The 27448-nt window shown below is 46.1% G+C and overlaps 1 long non-coding RNA gene across 3 annotated transcripts in view; it reads left to right on the top strand.

Moving 5' to 3' along the window:
- Positions 1–27448, top strand: part of LOC310751421 — a 55098-nt gene that overhangs the window by 7302 nt on the left and 20348 nt on the right. Inside the window, exons 1-3 of one of the 3 annotated variants that reach the window (XR_014542477.1) lie at positions 14987–15001; positions 17629–17970; positions 20092–20196. This is a non-coding gene — a long non-coding RNA (uncharacterized lncRNA). Of the gene's footprint in view, positions 1–14986; positions 15002–17628; positions 17971–20091; positions 20197–27448 lie in introns of those variants that run through there. The other 2 variants (XR_014542475.1, XR_014542476.1) reach the window with 2 other exon arrangements.

Genomic DNA, 27448 nt, shown 5'->3' with positions numbered 1-27448 from the left:
GAATTTAGTAGATCCACATTTAAATGCAGACTGAATCAAATTTCTCCTCCATCCCTATGAAGAGCTGTGAGTGCATGCATGCGAGCGCGGACACACACACACACACACACACAGACGAACCTGCACCCTCATAAAAAATCAGCCTGAATTAATATTTTCCCCTTTTCAGTTTCCTTTGTGGTAACACAGTGGAATCCAAGCCACCTTTAAAAAGTATGACTCAACTCCAACACCTGAAATTTACTTATCGAAACTGGGTCCCCTCAGTCAACAAAAGTTCTAGTTGTTTCATCTGCTGATTTTTAAAGGTTGAGATGTGTTGCATGCATTTAATGAAAATCTTAGACTGGAGAGTCCCTCAGAGTCTCCCAAGCCAGTCCTTCTTTTCCCCTCCTTTAAGGCAGGGCTATCCAACCCCTGCCTTAGTAAGAAAGGCAAGACTCTCAGTGCTAAATTTATATTATCCATCAAAGGGCAGCATAAACACACATAAACCATGGAAAGGAAATAACCTAGCTTGTTAACAGAGGATCTGTGTGTATCAGGCCAGGTCTAGCCTGAAGGAAGCTTGGATAGCTCAGTTAGTAGAACACGAGACTCCTAACCTCAGGGTTGTGGGTTTGAGCCCCACACAGAGCAAAAGATTCCTCCATTGCAAGGGGTTGGACTAGACACCCTTGTGGTCCTTTCCAATTCTATGATTTGGAAATGGACTGAGTCCATGCAAATGGACTGAGAAAGAGAGGAATGCCGTTTTGGAGTTCATTTAGGGCTGCCTGCCTTTTTTGTAGCTGTTCCCTAAATGCCGAGAACTGCAATTTCACATAAATTTACCAGGGGAAAGATTTCTCCTGTACGGAGATAAAAAATGATTCTCGGTGGAGGCTTATTTTGGAATGGGGTGCATGTTTGTCTCAGCGTCCACACAACACAGTCAGCGTCACGTATTCTCTTCCCCAACTGCACACATTTAATATGGATTTACCCTTTCTGGGGTGGGCACCCTGGCCCCTCCCACCTGTTGTTAGACTACAACTCCCATCAGCTTCAACCAGCATGGCCAGTGGGCAGGGGGTGATGGGAGACGTAGTCCAACATCTGCCTAACCCCACCTGATCATACCTGCCTCCCCCCCAAAAAAATCCTTTCGGAGTAAGCTTTCCTTACTGGTTTCCCTTCACAAATTTTAACAGATCTTCTCAGTTACTCAACTGAGTCCTGTAAGCCACCAGTGAGACTTGTATTTATGTATTTATGGGTGGACAGAATACTATTATTACCATTATTATGAATAATAATATTATTATTCCATTTATGAATAGCTTCCCACGAGGCATCTCACAGCAATCTCATGGCATATGTAAAACAGTTACATACATAAAAACAGTTAAAAACAATTGCATACGAAAATATATATGGTATATAAAAAATTATAAATATAAAACTCATTTTAAAAAACAACTATAGAAATAAAAACATTTTGGGGGGAAACACATATGTTAAATCAATTCAGATCCAGGAGAGATAGAAACTGGAATGAAGAGAAAGTACTTTTCTTCAGGAAAAGAGGATAGAACCCATTAGCACATTTAATAAAAAGTCAATTCATGTAGAGTTGAATGAGGCTTTACCCCATGTTATGTTATGTTCAGAGTCCCAACAGCATCTATGGATTTTTTTAAAAAAAGCTACAATAAACATATTTGGAGTTGAGGTTTCAATAGGCCAAACTACCGACCTCACAGGCTGATTTTTTTTTTTTTTTTAGGATTGGTTTTTACAAGGGCTGGGTGGGATCCATTTCATTCAGTGAGCGTGGCCTTTGAGTGAGTCATGACCGCATGTAGACAACAGAGTTTTGCCTGCGTGACATTCATGAAAGAGATGTTTTATGATCTTTGTGATTCTGCAACTAGTTTTTTCTGTGTTAAAATTTAAAATGAAACAAAGCATTTTGATGGCATGAAAACAGCTTTTGTGGTAAAGAGCAGGGCAGAGAGAGAATGCATGGACTTATTTTATTCCGCAGTTACTGAATATCAGTCAAAGCTACTCTCTCAACCCCTTTTGACCAATGAGATGTCTTCCACCTCTCCACAGACCCTCCAAGTGTCCCTATTTTCCAGCAATGTTGCTGAATTAGAGAAGCCGTCCTGGTTTCTGGTTTGATCCCAGAATGTTCTTTAGGATGTCCCTATTTTAATTGGAGAAATTGGGGGAGTTATCCATCCCCCAAGCCGTCTGAAGGCAATCCTTTATAGGGAAGGTTTTTTAAAAAAAGGTTTAATGTTTTTATATATGTTGGAAGCTGCCCAGAGTGGTTGTGGCAACCCAGTAAGATGTGTAAATAGTAAAATTATTATTATGGAATGGGAGAAATGTTGGAGGGTATGCAATCACAATTTCAGTTGATTCACAATTATACTTGAAAGTGACAGGGAAATGCACCTGAAAGTGTGGGATAAACTTCCTTGAGGCAACGTCATCTAACCACCCCGCAAACCAGTCAGAATTAATGCTCAGCAAACAACTGACATTGTCTAACAGCCCAGCAAACTTTGTACAGACAACTCAGCCTGAACGTTCAATACGCAGGTCATCTGGAATGACCACAGGCAATTTCATTTATTCCAGTTTGACTGGCATGTGGAGAAACCTCCCACCTCTTTGTGATGTTGGCGCACGGTAGTGTTGACCTGTCTTAGGTAGGATTAAAGCAAAGCATCTACGCACCGCAGCAAATTTGTGCAGCACAGATTCTGAAGAACTGGAGCAATGGAAAAGGTTTTAGCGGGTGTGCAATAATAGTGTATAGAATGTATACCAGCTAATATGTAGCTGGCGATCCAACCAAAGTCCAGCATTTGGGGATTCCACTCTATTCAATGGAAGAGATTTGCATCACAATCTTTTTTTAGGGTTCAAAGGGGCTCAAGATGAGAACTCCCCATACATGCCTGTTCTTCACTGTGTCCACACAACATTGTTGTCATCACAATGCCAGCCGGCATTCCTGCCCCACATTTAATCCAAATTTACGGTGTCCATTCAGTCTACTGGGCCCACGTCTGTGTGACCCCCTCCTGACCGAGATTAGAGAACCTCCTTGCCAAATTTCAGGTTCTTGACTAAAACTTCCTTGTTCCAGCAGGCATTCTAAGGTAGTGTTTGATGATAATGTTTGTACTCTCCCATTTTCTATGGGTTGTTTTTTCATACACAGCTTAGAAATGCAAATAATTAGTCAGTGTAAGAATGCCATGTAAATAAAATAAATAAAACAGCTATCCTTTACATGGAAAATACAGTGTTTTAAAAATACCTCTTGCCAAAGAACCATTTGCAATATTAAGTCCCTATCGGGGAAGCACCATTGCTCCCTCATAAATGTGCATACCATTGTAGCCATTGAAGCTAAGGTGCGTATGTGTGATCTTGCCCAACAATGTAACGTAACATAAAACACTTATATATTTTTATATTTTCAATATCAACCGGTGTGTGTATGTATGTGTGTGTGTACGCACACGCACGCTGCTTGATTATAACACCCCACAAAGCAGTTTACAAAGATTATATGCATATGCCCATATCTTTGCTGATAGTGTTTGGAGGTTATTTACATCAGCACAAGTTGAGCTGGTTCCTATCGCTGTCTGTCTTCGTGCAAACCCCATCAGCCTTAATGCAAGCTGAGTTGCACTTAAGTTGCACTTCCGATAAACACACACACACACACACACTCTCTATCTATCTATCTATCTATCTATCATCTATCTATCTATATCTATCTATCTATCATCTATCTATCTATCATCTATCTATCTATCATCTATCTATAATCATAATAATGCATTTACATATGAACCACAATATACTCTATACTGCAAATTACCCACACACCAAGGCACTGAGAGAGGTTCTCTTCGCACCTGCCCCCATTTGGACATCCTTAGAAACAGCATGCACACAAACACACAACCTCCACTTCATCATGAATGTGGTGCCTTACGGCTGTAACCCTAAACCCATTTTCTCCATTGCACTCAGTGAGTTGCCTTTGAGTCTGTCCTATGCCCTTAAATAATCGACGGGCTTATGTTAGTTGTGGCAAACATCTCACTCCCACTCATGATCTGCTGCAGGGATGCCTCCTCCAATGAGGCCATAGAGCCGGGCCGACCAGGAGCCATGGAAAGCCTTATCTGCAAATTTGTCTGATTCTGTTTTGAAGTCACTCCCTTTGGCTGCCATCGCGAATGCCCTGGTCTACCCATGTGCAGTGTGAACAAGTCCTTCCCTTTGTAGGCCCCAAATCTTCCACCCTGCAGCTTCACACCCATCCACCAGGGCTGAACAAAGGAAGCTGCCTTATACTGAGTCAGACCATCGGCCCATCTTGCTCAGAACTGTTGACACTGACTGGCAGAGGCTTTCCAGGTTTTCCAGCTGGGTTCTCTCTCACCCCTAGCTGGAAATGCTACTGGGGTTTTGAAATATACTCGGAGTCCTGTAGTGATTTCATGCTCTTTATTGCAGCTTGTAGAACAGTGACTGAATTGCCCCCCAAACCTCAGGCTTTTATATACATTATTTACACAATGAGTCTCGTCTGGTTGGCTGATTCTGCTTCCCTCCTGGAGCCTGATTGGTCTTTTCCTGCAAGCCAATCAGTTGTTGCATTCTAGGATCCTACTTGCCTATTGTTCTAGGATCCAAGCTTAGTGCATAACAGGATTGAACCTGGGACCTTCTGCATGCAAGGCAGATGCACCACCGCTGAGCCACGGCTCTTCCCCATATGCCATGATGAGCGAGGGAAGAAAGCTTCTCTCTCCCATTTCTCCACCCTATGGGAAGGCAAGGTGAAGGAAATTCCATGGTGTTCAGTGGGGCTGGGGGCCGGATTTCCTGGGACCGTGATTGCAGCCTTAATGCTTAATAACAGGAAAGCCCATGTTCACAGGCCACCATCATGAAATTCAGACGTTGGGGGCAAACCAGAGGGAAATCATAGCATCATAGAATCGTAGGGTCGGGAGGGGAGCCAAAAGTCATGTAGTCCAACCTCCCCCCAATGCTTTTTTGGCTTCTCGTCTGGCTGCCCTATGTTGGAAACATAATGCTTCATTGAAAAGCATGCCAGACCTGATGCATGGGTGGCAACTCCCTGGGGCCCTAGCCTGGGTGCCCAAGCACCCACAAAATTCCCCATGAAGGGGCCAGGCACCCACAAATTTCAGCATCAGGGCCATGTACGGTCACAGGGCCAAGTTGGCACTCCTGGGTGATGGGATCTGGAGGGCACCAGATTGGAGAAGGCAGGGGGATTCAGGCATTTGATGGTGAGCTGTGGTCCACAAAAGCATCTACCAACATAATTTTTTGTTGGTCTTTAAGCCCCCCCACCCCAATTATTTATGTTGCAGCAAACCAGCAAGGCTGCTACCGCTCTGAAATTAGGTTCAGGCAGTTTCACTCCTCTCCGTGGAACGGCAGATTTACTGATAAATGACTCCAGTCGATGATGAGGGGCTGGTTCCCAATTCATGTATTTTTAACAAGTCTATCTAAATGTCTTGAGAATCAGGAAATGCACAGCTTTAAACTGAAAGAGTTTTTGCTTAATAGGGACGTGGACGACATTTGCATGCTGCCCCATAATATAAAAATTCCTGTCTCCGTTTGTGGTGCTGCTACTGCGTACCTTTGAGTACCCCCGGGGGGAAGCAACACTGATGACATCCATGTAGAAACATCCTTAAGGTCTAACAAATATGTTGTAATGCAAGCTTTCATGGACTAGAGCAGGAGTCAGCAAACTTTTTCAGCAGGTCCACTGTCCCTCAGACCTTGTGGGAGGCCGGACTATACTTTGAAAAATAATAATGAATGAATTCCTATGCCCCACAAATAACTCAGAGATGCATTTTAAATAAAAGCACACATTCTACTCATGTGAAAACACCAGGCAGGCCCCACAAATAACCCAGAGATGCATTTTAAATAAAAGGACACATTCTACTCATTTAAAAACATGCTGATTCCCGGACCATCCGCGGGCCAGATTTAGAAGGTGATTGGGCCGTATCTGGCCCCCAGGCCTTAGTTTGCCTACCCATGGACTAGAGCCCACATCTTCAGTATTCTGCTCATTTGGGGAGCAGGTGGGCTAGGATCCACAAACTCACAAAACACACACACAAAATACGCAAACTTGGGAGGAGGATGCAGATGTTGTGGCCAAATGGCCATGACATGCAAGATGTTCATTCTCAGATGCATCTCCTTGAAGCTTCAGGTGTATCCAAGGCGAGCCCAGCATCCATTCACAATAGCACTGAATGGATGGCAATACAAGCTTCCTAGCTTAGCAATGCTAATTCAACACCTGTGTTTATAAGTAATATGAATTATATGTGTGCTGGAGGAGGGAGGGTGTCGATAGGCAGGCAGATATCTATAACAGAGGAAAGGGTGCAGCAATCTGAGGAATCCTGGCGAAGGTGGACCCATTCTGTGTGGTCACCTCCTCCTCCATCACGTCCTCAGAAGGGGCTGGGCTACAGGAGCCAGCGCAGTTGTTTTCCAGCAAAAGAAACAAGCTCGTTACAAGGAGATCTCTTCAGAGACAAAGTCGTTAACACTGTACATTTTATGGACTTGTTTATATGGAGAAGGCACTAAATAAAATCCTCTAGTCAGCCTCTGCCAGCCTCCAGGAGGTGGGCCAAAGGATAGCAGGAAAAGGCTCCTATTATATTCCCTGCTTTCTCTCGCGCTGTTGAAGATGGATATTTCTGGGGCTTTTGCCAGCTTCATGTTTTCCCCTTTGTTTTTTGTAAAGTGTGTTGGCAAGGATGCCAAGTGGAAATGAGAAAGAAAGGCTGTTTAGAATGGAGAGCTCAAACAGGAACAGAGGAATTATTCCGAGGCTAGAATCCTGCCTTGGGGAGGAAGCCCTATTGAATTCAGGGGGTCTTACTTCCAAGTAAAAAATCATGCAGTCAGGCAACACAGTGATGCAATTCAATGTCGGGTAGATTTTAGCATATAGGCAGACCTCAATGGCTGGACTAGGAGGAGAATTTTTTTCAATGCACACTTGGCAATGATGGGGTGGGGGTGGGGGGCTGCAGGTAAGCAAGGGTGGAGTGTGATAAGATTCTCACTTAGCAATTCCAAAGCCCCCCTCCTTGGTAGATTCAAGATTATCATTTTTTAAAAAATCTGTGTCTGAAACAAAAAAAGGTCACACTGCGTATTAACATTTTTTTTTAGTGCCAGGTGAAGATATTCCATGTGTCCAGGCATTTTCCAGTTGAGATTATTTTTGAAATTTTGTCCTATTTCGCTTTGCATTTACCTTTAATCTAATTTGTTTACTTGCTGTTTTTAAACTAGATTTGTAGGTTGCATGAATTCGCATGAGTCGTACTTCTGGCATATTTTGATGAGGGGCTATTGAAAAAACATTTTAATAAAATGAAATGTATGCTTTGCGACAGCTCTATCTAGTCATGTTGTTATCAACACATAATTCTCACCCTCTCTCCCCCTCTCTCTCTCTCTCTCTCTCTCTCTCTCTCTCTCTCTCTCTCACACACACACACACACACACACACACACACTTTTAAAGGAATATGTGCCTTTGGCTCACACTCCTCTTACAGAGGCTCCTTGGAGTCTCCCTAAGGTTGGGTTGATGTAGCAATGCCATGGTAGCAAGCCATCATTGGACATGGAGAGCCGTCAAATGACAAACCACCTATAGGCGAACAGTCCCCAGGTCCAGGCCTGTTGAAGCTGGGATTTGGCAAGGCAAGTTCAGCCCCACAACAACATCTTCCTGCATTGCAGGGGGTTGGACTAGATGACCCTCATGGTCCCTTCCAACTCTATGATTCTATTATTATATCTTGAAGCAACTCTTTCTGTTTTTCAGTTCAAGGCAGGCAGGAAAATACAAGGTCTGTTGAGTCACCCCACCCTCCCACCTTACTGGCTGCAGTCATGACTGGTGTAGCGTGTACAGCAGGCTGTGCAAACTGGTCAGCTTTGATGATGCCCTCTGCTATTATTTAGAGAAAACTACTAGGTGGCGACAGCAGGATGGGTAAACTTTTATTTAGACTCCTGGTTGCCACCTTCTTAGCTCTGAAAGCTGCTCCAGTTCTCCAGTTCCATGGGGGTGTAGATTTAGTAGGGTCACCATATTTCATAAAGTAAAAACCAGGACACCCAAAAGTGGAAGGAAGACCCCAAAATGTGATTTATTTATTTTATTACACACTCTCTATATCACAAACTACTTCAGAAAGTGGTTTTCCATGCAGGATTGTGAGATGCAACCCTAGAATCATGGAATCTTAGAGTCATCTAGTCCAACCCCCTGCAATGCAGGAATCTCAGCTGAAGCATCCATGGCAGATGACCATCCGACCTCCCTAAATAGTTAGTGTGTGCATCTAACCAGATGGGGAGTTCTTTGCACCCTGGCTTTGTTAAACACCCACAAACACACACCCACACTGCGTCCACCATAAGCCTACAAACAATGCAAGCCCATCAAGATATCATTCTGAGCAGTAACACATGCAAAAGGCATACCTGTGGGTAGAGGGTGGATGAAGGGTGGTATACAAATGTAATTATTATTATTAATAAGATGGTTAGATGCTTGCATGTGGTGGGAGAGAGTTGTGGAAGTCTCTTTGCAGTCAGGAGTTTCATTCAGCGCTTGATGGCTTTTGCTGGCACCTGAACACTTGAATTGCCTTCACTGGAAAACAGTGTATGGGATCATACGAAGGTGCTGGCGTGTGTTTGTGTGTGATCTGTGAACACCACCCTCGCTGCTGCCATCTGGTGCTGCTGCCACAGCCATTAAATGGTGAGCATGCATTTCCGCTAAAAGGATGCATGCAGCTCAAGTGTCAGGGCTGATTGACACATGCCTTGCACATGGGGACCTTGTATTGTTGGATAATTCAGGCTGAACATGTGAACTGTCTCCTTTAGAAGGTCGTTCTTGAGGGTGTAGGAAATAAGTGGGGGGAACCATGCAAAGCACCTTTGAGCTCCTTGGATAAAAAAAGTGGGAAATGATAATATAAATAATAATATCAACTGCTGGTGTCAGGTTGAGGACTCTAGCTCCTGTATGCCTAGCAAACAAAGAATGAGCTAATAGAGGAAGAAAGTTACCAGTCTAGGATTTTCCTCCTAGATGTGCTAGTTTTTATTACTAATTTCCTTTCTTTTAACATGGGGAAGCTTTCAAAAGTGGTATACCCCCCACACCTGTGATCCATCACCTCAACACCATCATATATGCAGAACCAGTCTATGTTGCAGTAGAGGCTGAACATGCAATTAGGTTTCTCTGGATCAGGGTCATTATAGTCATTTAAGCTGAATTGGTCCTTCCAGCAATCCAAATTATGGTTGGTGTTTGATGGATGGGAAAGGGGAGGAGAGAAACACTTGTAAGTCCCATTGAAATAAATGGGGCTTAAAAGTGTTTCACGTCTGTCTGGAATGTGCTCAAGATGTTTTAACATATTGCTAAGTTGACTGCCTTAAATTCACCAATCTAGACCTATTTTTTAAAAACCGTTTCCAAATATTAGTACCAATGATCCACTTGCTTTTAATACATTGCATTGGGGTTGTGGAGGGGAAACAACCGCTTTGAATATTTCAGCAAAAGTGTCCCCCTGCGTTTCAGTAGAAGGCATAAGCACTTGCTAAAATCTCTCCCACTGAAATAAACAGGACTCCCAGTATTCCACGTTGGCATGATTGTACTGCCGTGGGTCTTACTGTTATTAAAAAACAACAACCCACAAAAACTTTATTTGAGAATACATATAGAGAGTTATCTTCATTGGCATTTTTTATTTTGCAGATAATAGTAAAGAATAACCATTAATAAGTGTAATCATTAATTAAAAAAAAGCACAAGTAAACTGTGAGTAAGTACCGAGTAAACATAAGGTGTTGTAAGAAATGTAAGCTTCATTTCTCTACATTCCAAATTGTGAGAGATAAATGCTTTTGGAGGAGGGAATCAAAATTCAGGTTGTACAGAATTCATTTTTGGCTCTGAAATAGACGCGGGAATGGTGCTCAGCTCGAAATACGTCCCGAGTGAATTGAAGGAACGCGCCACAATTCCGGCACCCGGAATTGTAACTCCTTCGGGCAGAGATATCTGGCATCGTCAGATTAAATCCCAGCACGTTATGCTTTCTAGAACCGCGGAACGGGTCCATTGGAGAAAAAAAAACCCAGTTCCAGTTCCATTTGTATCATCGCTTGTAGCGGGAGAAGAGATCACAAACCAGCAGTCCTCCCCCAATTTACTGAAAGCAAGGAGGTCTTTCGTTTTAAGCTCCTAGTGGTTTATTTTTTTAAGACACTGTTCTTCCTTAGACCTCAGATGTGAATAAAGGCGAGGAGGAAACGCAGACTTCACGGTATTACATTGCAAGGGGCTTCTGTACCCCGCAATGAATCCATCGCGTTGCGTTTCTTGATTCATCGGACGGAAACGCATTTTGAAAATAAATTTGTTAGTTTTTTAAGGTGGGCTCCGAGGCTCCTTGTTGATGCAACAGACAGGATAGCGCGGCTGGGAATCTTGAGATCTGTTTTCATCCGGTCCCACGCAGGATATGTGGCTGTTCCCGTTGCTTGCGGATCAATACTCTGTTCACAAGCGAATTAAACAGAGAGCACTTGGGCTGCAGCCGGTTCAAACCGGTTCAAACCGCAAAGCAGACAGTCCGGATTAAAACAGAATTGGATTGCAGTTTCAGCAGAGTTTCATTTTCATTTTTATTATTAAAATCTCTGGAAGGAAGAGGTCTCTTGGATTAAAATTCCGGCCCGAATGCGGGTCGGAGTTGCAATCAAATACCCGCTTGCGCGAAAGGCTGGCCACAGTGGGATTTGCTTCCGAGCCATTGGATCGGTCTGCGAGGCTGCAGTTCTGTACGCCTCCGGATAGGCTGAACCTTTGCATGTTTGCAGGGAAGTGAACCACACATACGTCAGTAGGGCTTACTCTCAGGTAAATGTGCATTTTAAAAAATGTCCTGTACTTGGCAAAAAAAGACTGCAATCCAATACATACTTACCTAAGGGTAAGTCCCATTGAACTTAGTGGGACTGACTTCTGTGTAATAGAACCACGCTGTTATATCCCTTTGAACCCAGTGGATCTTTCCTTCTGGGTCACAACTGCAGAGGATTAGTTGTAAATTGGAAGTGAATTCGTCCTGGTTTGAATGAAATTTCCCTTCATAATTCATCAGTTCATAATTCATTAGGTTTGGGATGTAAGGGCTAGGGGGGAAAACAAGAAGCAGATCTAAAGTTGTTTGTGTGTTTTAAAACAGGACTTTGAAATATTCCATATACAGACATATACGTGTGTGTGTGTGTGTGTGTGTGTGAGAGAGAGAGAGAGAGAGAGAGAGAGATGTTGTTATAAATATTAGCATAAAATGGCAAATATTCAGGATCCGTTTCACCTTTGTTTTCAGCTTCCTTGCTCCTTTGGCCTGGGAAGGGAAGCGGCGATCCTCGGATGCAAACGCCCCGGCCGCCGATTGCGCGGAACCGGGGGAGACACCCGAGGATGCGGGATAGAATTCCGCAAGGGAAAGCTGGAACTGGGCGCGCCCAGGTGCTGGGCGGATCCTTTCCTTGTGCAGCCCGACCCTAGGCGTCGTCACTCGCCAGCAAAGCCCCTCTCGGTTCAGAGGGAAACGACCCTCAAGTTGTGTAATTTTAAAAAATGGATAGGATTGCGGGCAGGGCCAAATCCTCTTCCTTCGTGGGCGTCTTTTGGGAGGGAAGTTCTCCCGGGCTGGGGGCTGCAGGTAGATCTCTAAGCAGGTTATGCACAGCTGTTAGGATCACAGATTTACACGGGGTGGGTGGGCTCAAGAGAGTATAGGTGGAAGCAAATTAAGACGGGTTTGAATGGAGGGATTTCGCAAATCCTGCTCCAGAGACATGATCGGGAGTCAGGGATATTCTTCCCAACGCAAACCGTGAGATTTGTTCTGCCTGGGTATGTAGACCGGGAAGGAAAGGCCACCGTGCGGCGGAACCTCCTCCCAAGTAGCACATCTATCTAATCTATGTGAAAAATTCGAGCCAGTGCGGGCAATACAATAATAACCTTATAAAATACTGAAAGTCTGTATGGCTACTATTTGCGATACGTTTATTAGTGTAGTTCCTATACGTAATAAACATCTCGCTCGCTCGCTACCCCAATAGTGGGGTGGCATCTGAACTGTGGGAGGTCGGAAGAAGCCTCTCGGTGAGTGGGGAAAGAGGCCTTGCATCTTAAACCCAGGCCAATCATTTAGGGAGCCAATCCACCGGCGAGAGAGGCTCCTGCTGACACCGGTGGATGAGCCCCCACCCCGGCGGATCGAGCCCTTGGAGAGATGTACAAGATCTGCCTCCTCTTTCCCTAGACGCAGCCTCCCCGCACCCGCTTGCTTATCACATAAGCTGCAACTTTCAAAGGCGAGGAGGCGCTTTATTAAAGCCAGGCTGGGACGCGCGCGAGGGGCGAGGACTCCGGTGAGGCCCAGAAGGCAGCGCGAGTCCTGGGCAACGCAGCCCCTTTGGGATGGAGGTGTGCGTGTTAGCTATGGGGCCAGGAGGCCCTGGCTTTTCAGAAGCGAGTCTCCCCACCCCTCCTCCAGTTTCTGCGCCATTCCTTACACTAATGACGCACGAGGGCTGCTGCCCGTGTCCGCCGGATTCCACAAGGCTCCTCGCTGTTGCCTCGCCGGAGCAGACTCAAGGCCACGGCATTTACTCAAGAGTATTTACTGGAATTAAAAGGGATGGGGGTGGCTTGTGTTCGCGCCTGCGCGGCCGAACCTATGCACGCTTTCCTGGCTGAATTCAGCGAGTTTTCTCCCAGGTAAAGGCGCGTAGAGGTGCAAGCTAAAAGCTCTCCTCCTCCTCCTCCTTTCTCTTTTCTTTCATTTTCGACGGGCAACAACAGGAAGCAGAGGCTGCCCTGAACCAGGGGGAGATGTACCCACCCCCGTTATCTGTGTCCTTGTTAAGGAAGTAGGAAGGGCGGCAGCTCGGTGGCCCAACCTGCGATTTGCCTGCAAAGGTCCTAGGTTCAATCCCCGCATTTATGATGGAGCAGCTCAGTCGGTAGAGTATGAGACTTTTAATCTCCGGGTCGTAGGTTCGAACCCCGCGTCGGGCAAAAAGAGTCCTGCGTTGCATGGGATTGAACTAGATGACCCTCGTGGTCCCTGCCAACTGTACAATTCTGTGATTTGCTTACGTATATATTTGTTAAATTTATATGCCACCTTCAGGCATATTTATTTATTACTTACATTTATACCCCACCTTTTTGTCCCAAGGAGTGGAGTACATGGTTTCCCCGCTCTCTTTAAGTAATCCCCACAGCATCCCTGTGAGGTGGGCTAGGCTGAGAGACAGGGGGTAGCCAAAGGTCAAACCCAGGGAGCTTCATGGCCGTGTGGGGATTTGAACCCTGGTCTGCTAGGTCCCAGCAACCCGGCATTACACCACGCTGGCTCTCATCACGAGGAATGTCGTCAGGTGGACCAACAGTCTGACGCAAAATAGGGCAGATTCCTATTTAAATTTGCCTTTTGGTCAGAAACATGTGGACTAAAGCGCCTGCTTTGCCCGGAAAAGTTCCCAGGTCCGACCTCCAATTCAAAGTAATTCATTGAATCTGTACCCCGCCTTTTCTCCGCTAGGAGCCCAGGGCGGCAGAAAGCAACAATATATTTCAAACCATTTCCAGTGCTGGTTGAGAAAGCTCTGGATTTAAACGGCTTGTTGAAAGAGAAAGGTTTTCAGGAGGCGCTGGAAATACAACGGGGATGGCGCCTGGCTAATATAGTTTCAAAGGGTTAGGAAGCCACCACCAGCAAGGCCCGGTTCCTACATCAGGCAGAGCGCAGACCTCCAGGTGAGATGGATTCTGCAAGAGGCCCTCACCGGCGGAGAGCAGGGATCAGGAGAGTATATAAGGGGTGAGGCGATCTCTCGGGCATCCTGGGGTCCCAAACCGTAGTTGGCATTATGCGCCCAAACCAGCACATTGAACCTAGCCAATCGGCAGCCAGTGATGGGAAAGGGTTTTTCTGAAGGCTGCTTGTGGCAGAGTGTTTAGGATTAGTGCTAGGACCTGGGAGACTAGGGTTCAAACCCTCGCTCCTTTGGCTAATCACTCCCTCTCAGCCTAACCTACCTCTCAGGGTTGTTGTGGGGAGTAAATGAGGAGGGGGGCGGGGCCAGGTGTGCTACCTTGAGCTCGTGGGAGATTACGGCGCCATACAGAAAACGGCGCGATACAGATAAGCAGTTCCGAGCCGAGGTGTCCCTGTGGTCTGACGCGGTATATAAGAACGGACTCCTATTTTCCTAGACGCTCGACAATGCGCTTCCTTTCGGATGCTGCGCTCTACTCTAATATTTACGGCCCTCGCTCGCTCCATTGAGGAACTGGAGGGGCAGCTGCGGAGGGAGAGAGCGCGAGAGATTGCGGAGCGGGGGCGGGGGGGGAGGAGGAAGGCGAGAGAATCAGGACGGGTGACGTCAGCCTCAGGGAGCCAATCGGCAGCGGGCGAGTGGGGCGCGAGTGTGAAAGAATGAATGGGTCGTTCGCTCCTCCGCCTCCTGCCTTTTTCTCCCAACGGAGGAGCTGCGGGCAGCAGGGAAAGTGCTCGCCAGAGGCCGGAGCTGCGCGGGTCCCTCTCCCGCTCCTCAGCGCGCGCAGAATCCGCGCTCTCGCTCGGCCGCAGCCTTGCTCTTCGGGGGATCGTGCCTTTCTGGGCGGAGGAGGAGAAAGGAAAAGGAGGGCGGGAGTCTGGGTGGGGGTCGTGGTGCCTGGGACCCCCAGGCGCAGCAGGATCCGACGCCCATCTTCACAGGAGCGGAGGCTGCGCTCGGCTTTCCCTCCGTCCGCGTAAGTTCAAGAAGCGAGTTTCTTGCTGGGACCCGGGTGGCGGGTTTCGTTTCGTTTCATTTCTTTGCGGTGGCGGATCTGCGAATTTTCTAGCTAAGGCTGCCTCCGTTTGGGCCGCGAAAGTGATCCTATAGCCCCGTTGAATTTGATACGGTTTACTTCGGAGCAGGCATGGCGAGGATCGCGTTGCAGCGCCAGGAAGAGGGAGCTTCCCTCCTGCCCAGATCTTCACACCCTGCCACGTTTTGACAGAGGCTCTATTAATTGCTTGGAAATCTATTTTTCCACGATTTAAAAAACAAAACAAAATTTCTTTTTGCTATGGTTCATGCCTCCCCTCCGCGCCGCCCTGGGGTCCGCAAAGGATGGAGAGCGGCTTGAGAATATATGGTATAAATATAACTATAAATTAGACTGTACTCTCATAGGCGAAAAGAGGGCCGCCCTTGCGCGCTCGGGAAAAGGCTTCTCTGCCTTCATCCCGCTCCTCCCAAGAGTAGCCTGAATCCTGCGCAAGGTTCATGATTTAACCGATGGGTTCCTCTGGTCCCGGGTCTGGGGGTCCTTGGTTCAAAAGAGCTGGCAGAGTTTTCCCGTACCTGGATAGACAGCGCTGAGAAAGGAGGATCAAGGCTGCTCGGTCTGCGATCTTAGCTTCTAGAAACCGCAGGAAGTAGGTAACGACTAGCTGGTTGAAGACATGCACCCTGAGATAGGGACCCCAGGAAACGGGGATAGCCAAGCTTAAGAAAGATAGGAAGCTGCTGCCTCATCCCGTTGGTCCATCCATTTCAGCGCTGTCTTCACTGACTGGCAGCGGCTCTCAGGGGTTTCAGGCGCGCGCGCGCGCGGGGGGGTGTCTTTCCCCAGACCTACCTGGAGATGCGGGGTGGGGGCTGGCCTGAACCTGACACCTTCTGCATACAAGTAGATGCTCTTCCCCTGAGCTACGGCCCTTGGCCCTTTTGTGTGAACACGCAAGTATACAACAATGTTATTTAAGTTTTCCCCATCATCCTTCCTTTTAAAAGTAAACGCAAGTAGTGCGTGCCTCTGAGAAACCGGGGAAGTAGCAGCACGGCTTAGCAGAAGTGTTTTTAAAATTTAAAGAGAGGGGAAATTCGCACTAAAAAAAAAAAAAAAGCAAGCACCCCGATAAAAGACTGAACTTTTTCGGTAGCTGCAGGGTGTAAAATGACCGGGGGGGGGGGAATAAAATGGATTATTGGCAAGGAGACAAATTTCTTCCTCTTGGGCCCGGCCCTTTTCTGTAGGGCTTCATAGATGGAGGTTTTCTATTTGGGAGGGAAGAATTGTGACTGAAGCCCTGGCAACATTTTGAAAAGATGAGATTTGGGTGGTATATACTATCTGGAGGGAGGAGTAGTTCTAGGTTTGTTTGTTTTTTAACCTAACCGTTTTCCTGAGTGGTGTGACCAGCCACAGAATTGTTTTGCAAAAGCAGCCAGCAAACTGAACAAAAAACAACCCTCGACCTTTTTTTTTTTTGCTGGGTTCTCCCCCCCCCCCCCGCGCAGTGGCAGAGTCAAAGATGGGGCATGATCTTTGGGCTTGTAAATGTAGCCGTGGGGATGTGTTGATGGATCTTGCAAAGCTAAAGTAGTTAGACTAGATAACCTCTGGATTCTGTTGGCATGTTTGATGCTGCACGTTTGCAGCTACGCTGGATAAAATGAGATCCTACGCGTGCTTCACCAGCAGAATCCACATGCCTCCGATTTTCATTTTGGCTAAATAGGCTGCAATCCTATGCACACTGACCTAGGTGCAAATCCCACTGGCCTCCTTGGGACTTCATTTATTTAGAAGATTTCGTACCCTTTGCCATAACGTTCTAGGGCACATTGCAGCATATAGATGTAAAAACAGGCAAAACCGTTACAGCTGTAAAGCAAATATACTAATGAGTAGACACGTGTAGGATCATGCCTTCAGACTGCAGTCCTATCACCACTTACCTGGGTGTACATTCAATAGGATTTCCCTCTGCATTGACATGGTTAGGTTTGCGCTGTTAATTTTATTTCCTTTGGCACTTCCTTCCTATGTGTTCTTATGTGTGATGTACATTTAAATGGGGGAAAGGAGGCCAAACCATGATCTTTATAATACAACCAGCATGAAATAATGTATAAGTTTAAATGAGAAGTTTAAATGAGATCCTCAATTTAAATTTTCCTGTGAGGGGTGTGCGCATTAATGTACTGAAGTTTTTATTTTATTTAAACTGTATTTTTATTTAGCTATATATATATTTGCATTTCATTTCCCCCTATTTCACTTTTTATATGCCCTCTCCCAACCATGTAGGTATATGTTTGCATATAACCCAAGAGAAACCTTCTTGCGTCTGACAGTGGACAGTGTTTTGCAAAGGTTTTGCCGTAATAAATGTGTTCATCTTTACGGGGCCACAGCACTTTAGCTAAAAAAGAAAGAAAGAGAAGAAACCCTCAGCCTTGTAGACAAAATCCAGCACACACCCTCACAATAGTTCATATTTTCTGGGGCGCTGTCCTTTGGGGTTGAGAAAAATGAAATGGTGGCAAGTGGATGGGTTTATGTGTTAATACATTTATCCCCTTCCTTTTTTCCCCCCAACCAAGAGATCCCAGAAAGAAAGACCTGGAGGAGAAAGGGAGGTCTGTTCCTCCTCCTGGCGCTGCTGCCCTTGCTGGCGAAGTAGATAGCCGGGGTTGGTTGTTATCTTTGGTTATCTAGCTGTATGAGTGGGGTCAAGTCTTCATAAAGCTAGATAACCGAAAGTAAAAATAACCCCATTACACGCCTGAGGAGGAGAAGAGAGAAGACTTTTAGAAAAGCAAAAGGAAAGATCTCTAAGAAAACAGAGACCGAAACAAAAGCCCTCTTGATGCTCAGGCAGTGAATAGAAGACGTGGAAACAGAAAGAAAGAGAAAATCTCATTTCTGGATGCTAGAAGCTGGAGGTAAGCATTCTGAATTCCCAAACCCATTTCATTTTCATCCTTGGAGTAGCTGTGCTTAGATGCAGCTGTGGAGTAACAGACACACGAAGCCTGATGTTTGATGATGTTGTGTAGCTAGATCTTGCTTTGCCATTGTTATTCAGACTGCTGTGGCCGGCGGGTGGGGTGGGGAGGGAGCTCCCTGGCCCTGGCTTCCTCCCCCACTGACAGGCCCCTTTTGCTGACTTTTCATGTTCCATGGAAGCTACATTGCAAAGGTGTAATGGGTGGCACATCTGTAGGGAGCACAGCACAGCAATTACTAGGATTCCATGTATCATGGAGAATTCCAAAGTGGTGCATGGAATAAAATCCACAAAATGCCAATAAAACATCATAACGCATTGATTCGAAAGCATGATGAGAGAGGCATCATGGAAAGCCTGTGTGAACCAAGTCTTAAGTAAGTGCCAAACACTTTGCAGTGCACATGCCTATCTAATATTATAGACATGTGTGAGATTCTTTAGATGTGATTTCTCCATTGCAGGGGGTTAAACTAGACTCTACAGTTCTATGAGATTGCACTGTAAGTAAATGTTAAAACATAGAACATGATGGGTTTAGTATGTATTTGCTTTTCAGGCTCTTCTCCTTAGCTACCACAACAATGAGCACATTTCTAGTAACAGGCCTGTTAGTGATCATTGCCACAGTGGCAAAATTCTCTCCTGTAGATTTTGGAGTTGAGAAATGAGCTGGCTTGATTTGCCTCCATTAGTCGGCTTTGACCAGAGATCCCATTGGGGAAAGTGCTTCTGCCATAGGCAGCTTGGCCCTGTATACCTGAAGGAGCGTTTCCACCCCCATTGTTCAGCCCGGACACTGAGGACCAGCTCTGAGGGCCTCCTGGGGGTTCCCTCCCTGCGAGAAGTGAAGTTACAGGGAACCAGGCAGAGGGCCTTCTCAGTAGTGGCGCCTGCCCTGTGGAACGCCCTCCCATCAGATGTCAAGGAGATAGATAATTATACAACTTTAGAAGACATCTGAAGGCAACCCTGTATTGGGAAGTTTTTAAAAAATAAATAAATGATTTTTTAAAAATACATAAAATACAATAAGAATCAAATTATTCAACAGAACAAGAGTATTAAAAAAAGCAGAAAAAAGTAAGGAGAGAAAAAAGGGGGGGATATCTATACATCCCTTTACCATACAGTTGTACCTTGGATTCCGAATGCCTTGCGAGTCGAATGTTTTGGCTCCCAAATGACGCAAACCCGGAAGTGAGTCTTCTGGTTTGCAAACGTTCTTTAGAACCTGACCATCCAGTGAGGCTTCCGTAGCTTCCGATTGGCTGCAGGAGCTTCCTGCAGCCAATCGGAAGCCACTCCTTGGTTTCCAAATGTTTTGGAAGTCGAACGGAGTTCTGGAACGGATTCCATTCAACATCCGAGGTACCACTGTATTTATATCATATATATCATGTCATTTATCCACATGCAGAGAGGAAGAGCCTCTCATCTGCCAGCTTTTAGAAGACACCTGAAGGCAGCCCTGCCTAGGGATGTTTTAAATATTTGATGCTTTATTATGCTTTAAGATTTTGCTGGAATCCTCCCAGTGGCTGGGGCAACTCAGTCAGATGGGTGGATGATGATGATGATGCTTTTTAGACAAATGGTCCATTGGTCCATTTAGCTTGGTGTATAATCCCAGCCTAATTCCTGCTTGGAGGTGGCATCTGGAACCATCACCACAGGAAGAAGTTACCCTCAGCCTTCCTTCCTGCCAGCTTTTCACCAGCCTGAAGGAAGGAGCTTCTGCTTTTCAGGGACAGTTGAAGTATGTCAGGAAGAGAAGACAAGGAGATCCTGGAGGAACCAGTCAGCAAGGGGAAGGCATGCAGTCAGGGCTGGCGTCAGACGAAGGCACTGTTGGGCACCTGCCAGCAGAGTGGAGGAAGGGCCATAGCTCAGTGCTTTGTATGCAAAAGGCAGGTGCTGCCTGTCAGTGTAGACAATACTAAGCTAGATGGTCAGACCTATGTATAAGGCCGTTCCCTATGTCCCTAAATTTTTTATGAGGTTCTCCTAATTCTCTCTTGGTCTTTTCTTTCTCGCTGACCTGGATTATCCCAAGAAGTTGCTCCTATGGGGAACCTCGTATCACCTCTGCATTCTTCTGACTCTCTTCTACAAGGAAATCTTGGACTTCCAGCTGTCGTCTGCATTCCCTGGAATTACGGTCAGTATGGTTTCCCCAGTCATTTGGAAAGATTGTTTAGCTTTGGTGGAGCAGAACTGGGAAAGAATAATAATTATTACTGGTGCACTTTTACAGTGAATCTTGCCACCCTTATACAACAGAGGAGTGAGTTTTCTTAATTTTAAAAGAAATTTTAAACTGGGTAGCAGTTCGCACAAAATAGGCAGAAGAGGGAATAATTCTCCATGGTGTGCGTGCACACACAAAAATACGTATGTGGAAATAATTATTTAATCTTAGAATTACTGTTAGTTCTTCCTTATAATAATGAACACATTAAAAACTAAGAAATCCTAGAATATTTTGTAATGCAGGGATTTGAATGCTGTCCCTCCTGCCCCTTGATTTAGACTCCAAATTCCTTAATTCCTTCCCCATTATATGCCCATTCAGCGGCTTCAATCTGCAGAACTGGCAGTGATACAGATGACACATAATCCCAATTCCACATTTGCAAGAACAGTTTTGTTTAGACAATCCCACCCAGATAATATAGGATGTTTTGATCTGTTTTTAGTTTATCAGTGTTTTTAATTTTTTAGACGTTTTAAATAGTTGTCTTTAGCTGTTTTTACTGTTAACTTTATTGTCTTATTCTTTTTGTAAACTGCTTTGAGGTGCCACCAAAATCTGTTTGGATCAGCTTTCCCCCCTCCAGAGATTTTGGACCACAACTCTTTCTAAAGCTGTTGTCCCAAGCATGTTTTAGGGAGGGGAAAAACACTACTGAAAAGAGTGGGGTGCTTGCAGTGGACATTGGGCTAGGAGTGGAGTGGGTAGTAGTGGTGGGTGTAATAAATCCAACGCAGGAGTCGATCTGGGGTTGCACATCAGAGGCTGTTGCATGATTCGTAACACAGTCCACAGTTTGCTGATGCTCAAGAGTCACAGGTCGAAGTGCCTTTGCTTCAGATGGGAGGAGCTCTTTATGCTAAAGAACCCAGCTGAACCCCAACCAAAGAGGCAGTGCAGGCCAGGGTAAAGGTAAATGTACCCCTGACCGTTGGGTCCAGTCATGGACGACTCTGGGGTTGCGCGCTCATCTCGCTCTATAGCCTGAGGGAGCCGGCATTTGTCCGCAGACAGTTTTTCCAGGTCATGTGGCCAGCATGACTCAGCCGCTTCTGGCGAACCAGAGCATCGCACAGAAACACCGTTTACCTTCCCACCGGAGCGGTACCTTTTTATCTGCTTCACTTTGACGTGCTTTCGAACTGCTAGGTTGGCAGGAGCTGGGACTGAACAACAGGAGCTCACCCCGTCGTGGGGATTCGAACCACCAACCTTCCGATCAGCAAGACCTAGGCTCTGTGGTTTAGACCACAGCACCACCTCTCAACAAAATTCGAGGGGCAAAATTTCCAGGATCATCAGGAAAAGCTCCCAAGACAGGGGAGGGGAACAGGGTCTGAATGCGGCCCTCCAGGCCTCTCTGTCTGGCCCCTGGAACTCTCCCTAAACCACACTCCTTGCTGGTCCCATTGCACACAATTTTTGGGTGCTTCTGCCTGGCTGGAATGTGTTTCCGAGCTGTGATGATGTTTGCTTGCCTGAATGGACAGTAGAGGAGTGTGTGTAGAAACATATGGTTTTTGCATGGCTGGGATGGAGCCTTCTGCACAAAAGACAAGAATCTCATTTCTTGCTCTGCCCATGTTTGCTTCTGACGCCACCCCTAAAAGGTTGCTTGCAAAGGACTAAGGGTTCCCAACCCCTATTCTAAATGAAGCCCAGCTTCCCCCACCCCACACATATGCACACTTGGGACATCAGGGTCTGAGGTACAGGAGCAATGATATGAGTCTCTCTCAGGTTTCCCTGATGGTGCCCCTCTTCCAGATTGCTTCATGCAATGAAAACCAAGGGCTGTCCACATCTTGGCTTAATGTGGATTGTGAGCCCTTGTGCCTCTTTTAAATGCCCCTCCTCTATGAAGGTGTTTTCCTCCAAGTACTGCTGCACCACACTTTCTCCTCCCTAGAGCCAGAGATTCCCCATACTTTGGAGATCTGAACAGGAGAGCAACTTCAACTGCGCAGGGAATAGGAGGGGGAAGCAGTAGGGGAAAAACCTTCAAAGAGGAAACACAAATTCTCCCCTGAAAAGGAGATGTGAATAATTTCTCCCTTGGGCGGCAGAATACTTTGAGCCCTCCCTGTCATTGCTCCTCCTGTTCCAGAGCCCGTGCTGCTCCTGGATTCAGCAAGCAGTGGCAAGATGACCAGGTGCCCAACTTGGGCTGCACTGGGCTGGCATATGCCCCAACTATCCCTGCTAACCTGAGGCAGTTCCTCTTCTGTGGTCCCTGCCCCTGGTAAATCAGTGCCCCAATCATGTCTCAGTTTGGCCCTCTGGGGAGATTTGGGACTGGAAAGTGCCTGTCATTAGGAGTTGCTGCTCTTGAGGTTCAGCCCATCACCCCTTCTCTCTAAAAGGGGGGACACACACACACACACACACGTACACCTATCTAGGTAGTCAATGTTGCTGTGTAGTTTCAACTTGCAGCTGCTCTGGAATGACCGCCTTCAAGATGCATTGCAAGAGCGGTTCCAGAAAAGCAGCCATCTTAATCTCTTGAGACAATGCAAAAGAAAAATGACCAGTCGTACTCGGAAGCTGATGCTGTAGTAAATTTGTCAGCCTCCAAGGTGCCACAAGACCCTCTGTTGCTGTGGCAAGACAAACCAATTCTTCCTTTTAAGAGTGCAATTATAGTTAAGCTTACTAGCACAATGTTCAAGTGGGAATTGAAATAGGGGGTGGGTAGCATTCCTTGCGCAAGGACAGTGTTTCCAGTTTCATCTCTGAAATGCTGGCGGTGGGGAGTGAGTTTTGCAGTGGAGGGATTCCGAAATAACAGGGGACAAAGGCAAAGAACAGGGAAGTTTGGTGTTAGCTCCCTGTCCTCGGTGCTGAATCTATTTCCTTAAAGCAATATGCCTCTGAATGCTGGTTGGTGGGAACCACAAGTGGGAGAGCATCATAGCTCTCAGGTCCTCCTGGCAGGCTTCCCATTGGGGCAGCTGGTTGGCGACTGTAGAAACAGGATGCTGCACTAGATTGACGCCCTTTGGCCTGATCCAGCAGGGCTTTTAAAGCAGTGGTTGGATGGCCATCTGTCATGTATGCTGTAGTTGAGATTCCTGCCTTGCAGGGGGTTGGATTAGATGACCCACAGGGCACCTTCCAACTCTATCTTCTATGATTCTATTATTCTTGCCAGTAACAGTGAGAGAGGGCCCTTGCTTCCATGCCCTGCCTATGGGCTTCCTGGGAAATCTGATTGGGCGCTGTAAGAATAGGATGCTGGGCTAGATGGGCTTCTCATCTGATCCAGCAGCCTGGCTCTTATGTCCTGATAAGCTATCAGAAGAGTGCATTTGTTTTGTAAACATTGCCAGTGCTTCTCCCCCAAATTCTGAATCAGGGACCCCAAATCTGGTCAATGAGAGGAATGAAGCAAGGCCAGCAAAATCACAGAGAGTTTATTCTGCTTCCCAGATCCAGGTTTTCAAACGATTTGGGGGGAAATACAAGCATGGGAATTTGGAAGAGAGGCAGACAACTCCCCCACCCAGCTTCAGCTGCAAAGTAGGTCAGTTTGGTGATGAAAAGTTGGCTCAGAGGCCCACTTTGCAAGGGGAAAAAATATAGAGACAGTCCCAGACAAAGCATGGGATGGTTTGTCTCCAAGAGAGTTCTGTAGCCTTAGAAGGAGAGGCCCTTTCTCTGCACAAGGTATGGATAATGTAGTTTTCACTTCTTGTCTTATGTCACACGAGTTGATGATCCATATGCCGCCCCTCATAAAGAATCTGTGGGAGTCAACATATATTTAGATTTTCCAGGTCTGGGCTTTGACTTGGAGACCATGCTCAGGTCTTTAAGAGGGAAATTTGAGAGTTGCCTCCAAGTTTCAAGAGAGCGAATGTGGCACATGAGTAATAATTGATGTTTTGATTAGGACTGCGTTGGCATTGGGAGCTGGTTTGAGCATTCCAATGGCCAGTGCTCAGCACTACCCACTTTGGAGTCATTCATCATGACCGTAGCAGGCAGCGTTCAAAATGTACAGGCCTTGTGGAGTTAGCTTGGGGTACCCAAACACCAGTCTTTCATCTGTTGCTGGGTAAGCTGCATCTTCAGAAAGCTCAAGTGATCCGATTTTTCTCACTAGGAAAATGCATTGCCCCCCACAATGAAACACAGAAAGCAACTGCATGTTCTGAAGGCACTGACTGGACTTGAGGTTAAGCCCTCCAATTGTTTTTGGACTCTTAAGTACCTTGAAGACATCCTTGGACAAATAAGCTTGTGTGTGTGTGTGTGTGTGTGTGTGTGTGTGTGTGTGTTTGCACATGTGCCAATATGAGGCACAACATAGCTTAAAAGAGGGGAGCACTTGCAGGCAATGCAGGGATTTCAGGATTGCTGGCACACGATCCCATTTCATTGCCCCAATCAGCAGCTGGGCAGCTGCATTCTGCACTCACTGCAACGTCTGGGCCATTTTCAAGCAGAGACACATTGCAGTAGTCCAGCTGTGAGGGTTGCCAGCCAGGGCATGGTTCACTGAGGCTAGGCAACCCCCACCTTCTGTGTTGCACAGTAAGCTCTGCTTAGTTATATTTGACCTGCCTGTGCAGAGAAGGGGTGGGAGGAGAACAATGTGACCCCAGTTTCAGAGCTGAGGGGAATTAAGGCACCGAATCACCTGGTGCAATGGTGGCTTAGTGGTCTAAGCACTGGCTTTGGGCATTCCTGCATTCCTTAGACCCGTCAACTCAAATTCTTCTGGATCTGCTGCCTCTCTTTAAATTTTAAGCCCATGAGATCAGCCCCAGCACACAAGGGCAACGGAGCAGCTTTGGATGTTATGTGAAAGACCACCAGTTGGATGTGTGAGCAACTCCCAGCAACCGATATTTCAAGGTGTCCTGCTTCCAACAGGGGAGGGTAGGACATAGTCATTGTGACTTTCCAAGTTGGCCAAAGGTTGCTGTGATGTGCTTCAGGATGACGTGCCAAGTGGAGAAGAAGCCCTTGGCCAGCCCACCCTCTGTGGATTTAGGGTTAGCTTTTGATGAACATGGAGCTGAGAAATGTAATCAACTATAGCTTTAGTTGATTATTTGAGATTATTGATTATTTGAGTCAATTTTTCAGAAACTAGGTCAGCATTACTAGCTTGTATTGGAGCAAGCTCCAAGGACAGGACCTTCTGGGATCTGCATGGCATTGAATGGAAATGCTTTTCTCAACATTTGAGGGGTGGGGGATGTTTTGTGTGCGCGGTGTGAGTTAAGAGCAGGTATATTTATTTATCTGAAACTAGTTTTTCCCCTCTTCTCCTTTTGGCTCTAGTAATGTGGGAGGGGAAAATAAAAATCTGGGCAGACGGCTGCCTGAATTCATGTCCCTCTGCAAATCATCAGCAAAGATGATTCATTGTGGATCCTACATCAGTTAAATCACACATGTGCAGTTAAGAAGAGATGAAGCAGTCTTCCGCAACCTTTTTCCTTCCTGATGCTTTGAACTTCTACTCCCATCAGCCCCAGGGGCTGTGCTCTCAACAACCCCGGCATCTTGGTGGCTTGGCCTGATGGGAATTGTGGTGCAAAATATCTGGGAGGAACCAGATTAGGGAACCTGGTGTAGTGGCATGGCTGCAAGTGGAGTCTACTACAGTTCAGTTGTTTTCACACATTCAAGGCCCCAGACGGACATGTGTGAGATTTATTCCCAGAAGAGGTAGAGAAGGCCACCAATTTAGATGGCTTTGCAAGCAGGTTAGACAAATTCATGGAGGGATGCTATGATGGCTATATGCTCCCTCAAGTGCTGGTATTCAGAGGCTTACCACCCCCAACCTCAGGGAAGAAGCACAAGTGGGGAGCAGGCTCTTAAGCTCAGGTCCTGCTTGGGGGCTCCCCATTGGGGCAGCTGGCTGGCCACTGTGAGAGCAGGATACTGGGTCCCCTTTGGCCTGATCCAGTAGCCAGGCTCTTCTGATGTTCCTATACTCAAATTTGACCTTGTGACCTGCCTGAGGCATCATCCTGATTCATTATGGCCGTCTCAGCCTGAAGTGGCAAATATTGTGGCTTTGGGCGATCTTAGAGATACAGTTCTGCTGCCAGACATGTCGCCCTGATTATGCCCTGGCTGTTATTAGATGTGATGTTGGCAGAGCACCTGACATTGGCCTGGGGGTGTTTTCTGGGGGCCTTAAGCCTGCCTGTATCCTCCTGGTGATGAAAATTCAAGTTGTAGCGTGTCCAGAAAACATGACTCAGCAGCATCCCCAGATCACCCACAAAACTGCATTTGTTCAGCTTGTAAAGCAAGCAGTTGCAAACAATATTTGTTTGCAGAGGGGTAGGAAATAAGCTGGTTTGTGTAAGCAACTGTTCCATTGGAATTCGGGGGACATTAAATCAGTTGCTGGCCTCAGAATCCAGAGATTTCTATGCATCTCAAGCTTAATTTTTCTTTGTCATACAAAAGCACATTTGAAATTACATGTAGAATAATGCATAATATAGCCTTATCTATAGTCTGAAGTACTTCTGGAGAGATAAAGAATATGATATATTGGATTTTATGTTAAGTTTAGTGAGATCCTGAGGGCAGCAGGATAAGACAGGTCAGATATTTGTATAATTTATTATTATTACTTTTATAGCCCAACCTTCACCAAATGGTTCCCGGGGAGGTGTTCAAACAGTCTCCCCCAAGCTTATTTCACTGATTTTTCACACAAAAAGCATTAAATTGTTGTCCAGTATCATAACTTGTGTTACCTAAACAATACGAGAGTGCCCTTATTTGGGCTTTGGATAAATCAGTTACTTAAATAACCTTTCCGAATATTTTTCTGAGTAGTGGGCAATGGGAACTCGCTTTCATAGTCAATGATGTAAGAAATTAATGGATGCTACTCCATGTCAAACTTGTCTCTTTTGGAAGTTCCTTGTAGAACCCTTCTGTGGCAGGTGAAACTTTCTGATAAGGCCACATCCCCCACAACATTAAAAACAACATTAAACAGGGCTGTTCTTAAACAGAGGTACCACTGTAGTTCTTTATGATCCTTAGCACTACTTGAGCTAAGGTCCAGGGCAGGGAATGCAAGTTCTGGGTTAGGCTGTAAGGATTGCTTAGGGACAATAGAAATAACCGTGAAAACGTGGATCCAGAATTTTGGTTCAATAATACATTCCTA

This window comes from Podarcis filfolensis (assembly GCF_964270895.1).
Source record: "Podarcis filfolensis genome assembly, chromosome: 16".
Classification (NCBI taxonomy): domain Eukaryota; kingdom Metazoa; phylum Chordata; class Lepidosauria; order Squamata; family Lacertidae; genus Podarcis; species Podarcis filfolensis.
Note: the sequence above shows the minus strand (reverse complement) of the source record. Positions and strands in the feature narration are given on the sequence as shown.